General features: G+C 38.2%; 1 pseudogene; it reads right to left on the minus strand.

Moving 5' to 3' along the window:
• Positions 1-7,813: 7,813 nt before the first annotated feature.
• Positions 7,814-8,485, minus strand: part of LOC123250822 — an 85,512-nt pseudogene continuing 84,840 nt past the window's right edge.

An 8,485-nucleotide genomic window follows, 5' to 3' on the forward strand; every position in this document is an offset into this window, starting at 1 on the left:
GAAGGTAGGCAGGGTGTGGGCATTTAAACTCTATAAGGTGATAGTGATAAAATTACACTTACCAAAGTACAAGTTGATCACCCCTCCCCCATACCACCTACTATTTCAGAATTAGAGTGAGTGCTGGGGCAATCTCAAGGTTCTCAGGGACTGGCTGCAGGCATCACAGACTTACCCCTGAGGTAAGTGGAAAGCCTTGGCAGTCAAACTTGGGACCTGAGACTGAGGAGCATGGAGCAAGGGCCCAGAGATAGGACACAGGCAGGCTGCCCACAGCAGACACCACAGAGACTAGAAAAATAGCTTCAGGGTAAACAACACTTGCTGCCTGCCCTCCTCACTCTTACTTCTGGCTGGGAAGGTAAGAGAAAACTAATTACTACCAAAACCCAAGAACTACAATCCACAGGTGCCAAAAAAATAAGATACAACAGAAAAAGCCTCTGATCCTGGAGGATTTCTATAATGAAAAACTGCAGAGAACAGGGTACAAGCAACCATATACAAACTTTCCAAAAAGAGTAGAAATTGGTCACAAGCTCTTGAGGAACTCAAGAAGTTCAAGAATCAAGTAAGAAAGATGAAGGAACAATATGAAAAAGGTGAGAGAAACAAATAAAAGTGATTCAAAAGGAAAATAGCAGTTTAAAAGACAGTATTCCCCACATGAAATAATAAGCAAATTAGACACAAGAATTGACCTAATGGAAGCCATGAAAAGCAGGATAAAGGAAAGTGAAAAGGAAAATCAAGAGACCATAACTGAAAATCAGTTTTTAAAGACTAAAATTGGGCAAGTAGAAGCTAATGATCTCACAAGGCGGGAGGAATTAATAAAGCAAAATCAAAAGAATGACAAAATAGAATGAAACATGAATTATTTCACTGATGAAAAAATAGACTTAGAGAACAGATCTAGGAGAGAAAACTTGAGATTGTTGGTCTACCAAAAAACTTGGAAAAAAATAGAGACCTTGATATCATATTACAAGAAATGATCCAAGAAAACTGCCCTGATATTCTTGAACAAGAGAGGAAAATAGACAATGAAAGATACATACATTACCCCCTACATTAAATCCCCAAAAGATAATTGCCAGGAAAGTTATAGCCAAATTCAAGAGCTTCCAAGCCAAGGAGAAAATATTGCAAGGAACCAGAAAATATTGCAAGGAATTCAGATATCAAGGAGCACCCTTCAGGATTATACAGGATCAGGCAGCCTCCATACTCAAGGACTGCAAGGCTTGGAATATGAAGGGCAAGAGGATTGGTTCTACAACCAAGGATCACCTACCAAGCAAAAGTAACTATATACTTCCAGGGAAAAGCATGGACATTTCAAAGAGTGCTAAAAGAATGTCTTCCCTTTGATCCAGCCATACCACTGTTGGATTTGTACCCCAAAAAGATCATAGGGAAAAAAAGCCTTGTACAAAAATATTGATAGCCGCACTGTTGGTGGTGGCAAAAAATTGGAAAATGAGGGGATGCCCTTCAATTGGGGAATGCCTGAACAAATTGCGGTATCTGTTGGTGATGGGATACTACTATGTTCAAAGGAATAATAAACTGGAGGAATTCCAAGTGAACTGGAATGAGCTCCAGGAATTGATGCAGAGTGAAAGGAGCAGAACTAGTTTAATGTTATATACAGAGATTGATACACTGTGGTACAATTGAACACAATGAACTTCCCTACTAGTAGCAATGCAAGGATCCAGAATAATGCTGAGGGACTTATGAGAAAGATAACTTTCCACATTCAGAGGAAGAACTGTGGGAATAGAAACTGTAATGCAAGGATGCAACAGAAGCTTTTGCTCTTTCAAAAGTCAACTATAAACAGCCCTGGCAGTTAAGTCTTAGAATCTTCACAAAAAGTCAGTTGGAGTCTGAGGCTTGAAGAGAGCTGAAGTTCCAACTGAGGCTCTGCTTTTGGCTTTTGGCTTGGCTTGGCCTGTGCCTTTGTCTATGGGCAATTTGAACCTAGCTGATTTCTCTGGACCTCTCCCTGACCTCTCGATTTCCCTGAATTTCCCTTTGGGCTCTGGGAGGAAGGGTGGTTTGGTGATTAGACTTTGTGGGTTTAGTTTTCTGAAGGCAAGTAAGACATCCTTAAATCAAGCTATCCCTTATTTTATTAATCTAGTATATACTTTACTTTAAGGCAGTCAAATCTTCCTAACTGGGAGAGCAGGCTCTCTCAGTCTAACCCTCTCCTGTGACCCTTCCCCCACCCTTCAGCTTTCTCCCTAGCAGCTGTTACAAAACCCTAAACCCCTCTCTCCTTCTGATTAACCCTGAATTAATAAATCCCCTTTGTTACCTATTCAAGTCTCTGGTGAACTATTGTATCAAAATTAAGGCAAGGGTGGAAGAGGGAAGGAATTATTTTCTTTTTATTTCTTGAGGGAACTACGGGCATCCATCTTGGCAGGAAGTCCTTACCCGAGACTTCCTGAACCAATTAGTTTGACTGGCAGGAAGGAGCCTTCTCGACTCCTCCCTCAAGGGACTTTAGAAACTAACAAGAGAAGCCCTCTAGCCAGATTAAAACATTTCTTACTGGCCCAACTCCTTGTGTCTAAAGAGATTCCTTTCCTGTCTTGAAGGGTTCAGCCTATCTCCCCCAGTATCCTCTGTCTCTAGCCTCCTTTGACTAGCCTGTTTGGGCAGCCCCTCCTGAACACTCACATCTACTCCCTTACCATCCAATACACCACCTCAATCATCCCTTCCCTACACTTAGCTATTCTCTTCATTCCTCCTCCATATCACCTCATCACCTTTACCCTTCCTTTTAACCAAGATTTACCTCACTTCTCTATAACATCTAATTGGCAAGCAAAGTTAGTGAACTACCTAAAATCTTCTGATACAACCAAAATGAAGTTAGCTAGGATAACATTTATCCTATCTAGTATCTCAATGATTTCTTGGTCCCTAATGCAGGGGATGATGGATTTTTGGTTTATAAAGGTCCCTAATTTTGTGCAACAAGTTCTAGACATCTATGATTATTATAAATGGTGTGCTCTGACCCTGGCTGAATGTATTTGCTTCATCCCAACTGCTATAGCCATAATCCTAACAATCTGGTAATTCCTAGTGGTCTCAAAAATGTTTTCTCTCACCTATGGCAATATTTCAACTCAATTACAACAACAAAGAAAGATGCTGATTCTGGGGAACTAGTAGATAACATCGAACTACTATTCCAAGTATTGAAACAAGTAAGGGAAGGAAAGGAATGGGACAATCACACGATTCTCCAGCTAGAGATTGTGGAGTCCAAATACCTAGGGAATAATACCACTACTAACAAATCAAAGGTTGATAACAACCAACCATCCACAAATCCCATAGTTTCATTTTTACCAATCATAGACAGGGCAATCATACAGCCTGATGAAGGTGTAGTACATGTAAAAACATATAAAGCTTTCACCCCAAGTGATATGGAGGTGCTGAAGAGACATTTCCCTAAGTTCTTCAAGCATCCTTTCAAAAGCATCAAAGAGTTAAAAAGAGTCTTTACCTTATTCAACCCCAGTTTCGGTGACTTGGAATTTCTTTTAGGGGAATTTAACTCTCCCTCAGAAAGGGAAAAATTCCTACCTGAAATGAGGACAAACCAAAATTTAACAGCCTTAGTCCACCAGGACTTAGATTTTACCCAACATGCCAACCTTAGGTACCTGATCCTATGTAGAACTGATTTATTAGAAGCAATGAGAATCCACACACAAAGGCCAAATTTATGGCAAAAATTTGAAAAATTAAAACAGGGAGAAGAGGAACATCCTAGTAGTTTCCTCAATAGAGTTATAGATGCAGCTGAAACAATCCTAGGACTACATGACACACATGCCCAGGAGACCATAGATCACATCTGTAGGCAGTTTAAAAGGAACATCAATCCCCATCCAAAATTATTTTAGGCAAAACTGTCCACAATTGGAATCACTGCCACTGGAGGATGTAAGACAGCATGCTTCCTACATCCATGATTCAAAGCAGAAGGAGGCAAGGGTAGCAAGATAGACAGACTCAGACAAGGACGAACTGATAGCAGACTTAAGAAAACAGTTGAAAGAGACCAGGAGAGAAAAAAGAATTAGAAGAGGTAAAAAAATTTGCCCTTCAAAATAGTAGGAGCCACAATCAATACAGGCAACCTACAATTAACACCCAAAGACCAAAATCATCTTCCCCTCACTGCTACCTTTGTGGGAAAATAGGTCATATTTTCTGATTTTGTAAATTTAGGCAACAAATTGACTTTACCAAAAATGATAATTATAATCAAAGAGATAGAGGAACAAGAAGGACCTATTATAACTCAAAATGGTACAAAAACAATAATACTACAAAGAGAAGTGAGGAAAGCAAGCATGATGTTCTGTGCTATAGCCATTCATGCAAGAAATTTAGCCAATCCTCATCTCTAGAAGAAATGGAGAGATACATACAGATGGGAACAAAACCAAAGTCATCATCAATCGAGATTCCTAATTTAAAAAGGTCTAATCATTTTAATTTGGGTGTGAGAATGTATAGTCTGAGTGGGGAAAATAATATTGAAAAACTGGGCAAAACAGAACAGATGTTTCAAGCAAGCTGAGCAGAATATAAAGATATGTCTGTGGCAGATAATCAACAATGGGATGAAATAATGCAAATGCTCAGAGAAATATATGGCAATAGTGAGGATAACTACATAAGGGATCAGCTTTCTCATTCCATCACAAAAACATTGGGTAAGAAGCATAAGGACCGTACAAGCATTTGCAACAGCTTGCATCATGAAGCTTTGCAATCTTGTTCAAAGTCATCAAAACCTCAAACTCCTCTCTTTATTCCAAGTCTAAAACAACAGGGCAGCTTGGATAAAGAACATTATGGCAAGGATTTACAATGTTTTCAGAAAGGAATATATTTAGTAACCTTGGGGGAGTTAGTTCAATCCCATTCACTTGCTTCAGACACAATGTCACAGAAAGAGGTTAGAGAGCAATCAAATCAGTATGTTGGCAAAGACTTAAGTTTAAAAGTGCAACTCACTGAGTTGCAGGGTGCTGGCAGCTGCTTAGGAAATTCTACACCTACCTTTCTCAACCCCTTAGCTAAAGAATTCTAACCAGAAGGTTGGGGAAAACAGAAGAAAAACAACTGCTTGAACACATGGGCTGATGGGGATATTATTGGAGATGTAAACACTAAACAATCACTCTAGTCCAATTATCAATAATATGGAATTAGGTCTTAATCAATGATACATGTAAAACCCAGTGAAACTGTGTGACAGCTATGGGGGGGGAGGAGTTTAGGGGAGAGGGAAAGAACATGAATCATGTAACCATGGGAAAATATTCAAAATTTTAAATTAAAAAAAAAAAGCATGGGCTGGGGGCAGCTGGATAACTCAGTAGATTGAGAGTCAGACCTAGAGACGGGAGGTCCTAGGTTCAAATCTGGCCTCAGACACTTCCCAGCTGTGTGACCCTGGGCAAGTCACTTAACCCCCATTGCCCACCGTTACCACTCTTCCACCAAGGAACCAATACACAGAAGTTAAGGGTTTAAAAAAATTTTTTAAAAAAATTTAAAAAGTATGGGCATTTAACAAAACAAGATTTCTGAGTATTCATAAAGAAAAGACCAGAAGTAATGGAAAATTTGATGTCCAAATATAAAATTCAAGAAAAACATGAAAAAGTAAACTAGAGAGGAAAAAAATTTAAGGGCTTCAGTAAGGTCAAATTGTGTCTATTCCTATGTGAAAAAATGATCTTTGTAACTCTGAAAAACTGTTTTCACTATCATAGTAGATAGAAGAATTATTCATAGGTAAAGATTGTTTAAGTGGTTTAAGTAGTTTAAGATGGTTTAAGATGATACATATAAAAAAAGGGGGTAGGGGTAATACAATATGACACCAAGAGAAACTTGAAGGAAGAAGAAAAATAGGATAATTTATACCACATAAAGAAGCGCATCATAATGCAATAAAAATAATAATTAGCAAGGGTAGATGGAGAGGCAAACCAAAAATTAATTGGAAATTAAATAATATGATTCTTCAAAATTGATTGGTAAAGAACAAATCATAGAAACAATTAATAATTACATTGAAGAGAATGACAATGAGGAGACATCATATCAAAATCTATGGGATGCAGCATAAATAAGATGAGAAGCTGGTACTTTGAAAAAAACAAATAAAATAAAGTACTGGTTAATTTAATAAAAAAGGAAAGAAAAATCAAATTAACAGTATCGAAGATGAAAAGGGTGACCTCATCTCTAATGAAGAGGAAATTAAGGTAATTAATAAGAACTATTTTGGCAATCTAGGTGATATGGATAAATATTTGCAAAATATAAATGTTGGGGAAAATTCCTTATAGCATAAACCTCTGACAAAAGTCTAATTTCTCAAATTTATGAAGAGCTAAACCAATTGTACAAAAAATCCAGCCATTCCCTAATTGATAAATGGGCAAGGGACATGAATAGTCAATTTTCCAACAAAGGAATCAAAACTATCAATAAGCACATGAAAAATGTACTAAATCTCTCATAATTAGAGAGATGGAAATCAAAACACCTCTGAGGTAACATCTCACACCTAGCAGATTGACTAACATGACAGCAAAGGAAAATAATAAATGTAGGAGTGAATGTGGCAAAATTGGGACACTAATGCATTGCTGGTATAGTTGTGAATTGATCTAACCATTCTGTAAGGTAATTTGGAATTATGCCTATAGGGCTTAAATTACTGCCTACGCTTTGATCAAGCCATACCACTGTTGGGTTTGTATCCCAAAGACATAATAGGTAAGTATATTGAGTGCTTACTATGTCATGCACTGTGCTAAGCACTGATTGTAAAAACATAAATAGTATGATAAAGCCTTACCTCAGTTTACATTCTATGACAGCTATCCTCAACAATACAGTGATTCAAGACAATTCTGAAGGACTTACGATGAATGCTATCTACTTTGAAAAAAAAACAAATGGAGTCTTAGGGGGGATTTGAAACTCAAAAATTTCTATTACTATTTTTTAAAATAAATATACTAGCTACACTTCTAGTTAAAGGAAACCAAAAGCTAATCATTTCTGACACTTGACTCTATGCTCAATGATTTCCCAAATTTTATTTTAGTAAATTTTTTTTTTGAGTTCACATTTTTATTGGGTTTTCTTTTGTTGTTGTTCTGGATTGGGGAATAGATTATACTGGGAAGGAAAGGAAGGATTTTCTGCTGACCAAAAAAATTTTTTTTTGAAAATCTTACTGGATTACTTTGTGGAATGCCAGATTCTACAACAAAATGATTTCCATGGAGATGAGATATTTTGTATAGCTGCCTCCTTTCCCACTCTTCCACCAATAGATTTTGCAAGTCTGCAGCAAGGATACTCACTTTTAAGTCAGAAATAATGGAGTTTTATTATTCATCACCCATAGAACGCACTTGTAACTGCTGAAGATCTCAATTCCTCAAGTCATCCTACCACCCTCCCCACTCACCCTCTGCTCTTCCAGGGGAATCTAATCTCTCTTGGAAACACGTGGAACATTTTTGTATCTTATGCTTGATTTTTCTTCAAAATGAATCACAAACTATAGTACACAGGGAGGATGATGATGAGAATCCAGCAATGGCATGTAAGAAACAACATCACAGTGAATTCATCACTGTTGGCAGGAGGGCAAAATGCCACGGGGGGATGCTAACTATGCACGTTTTTTTGGTTCCTTTTTCTCTGTCAACTGAGGCCTTTTTGTGGCTACTTCTTCTTTACCTCTGACATTCAGCTATGATTCTGGAGTGACAAGGTGGATTCAAAGGAAATGACTTTTTAGTCAGAGTCTGAACTCTCATTTGATTTAGATTTGTGCTTTTTTTTTCTTTTTCTTTCTCTTTTTCTTCTCCTTTTTCCTTTTCTTATGTTTCTCTTTCTTCTTCTTTCTCTTATGCTTCTCCTTACATTCTGAGGAGCTGGAACTACTGCCATCTTCATCTGAGGTAGAATCTTCTAGTAGCTTCTTTAACTCCTGAATCCTCACGTCTTTTTCATGCCGCTTATTCTCTCTTATGATGTCATACATGGGATCTTCATGTGCAACTCTGAATTGTTCTAATTTCTGATTGCCTTTGATAAAGAATGGGCATTCTTTGTCACCCGTTCTATGTCCATACCGTTTACAGCGCCAGCATTGCATAACCTTGACTTCTTTCCCCAGGGGCATCCAAAGTCCTTTAGTTGGCGCGTGAGCCAGAAATTCTCTGGCATGTTCTTTGCCTGGTACATCTGGGATACAGTCTTCTGGCTTAGTCTCATCTTCCTTAATAAGTCCCGGAGGAGGTTTTTCATAAAAGGACTCGAGGTGCTGCAGCTGCTGCCGCTGCTGTGGGTCCCGCCGCCGCCGCTTCTGCTCCTGGCGCCGCTGCTGCTCCAGCTC

The sequence above is a fragment of the Gracilinanus agilis genome, chromosome 1 (genome assembly GCF_016433145.1).
Source record: "Gracilinanus agilis isolate LMUSP501 chromosome 1, AgileGrace, whole genome shotgun sequence".
NCBI lineage: Eukaryota > Metazoa > Chordata > Mammalia > Didelphimorphia > Didelphidae > Gracilinanus > Gracilinanus agilis.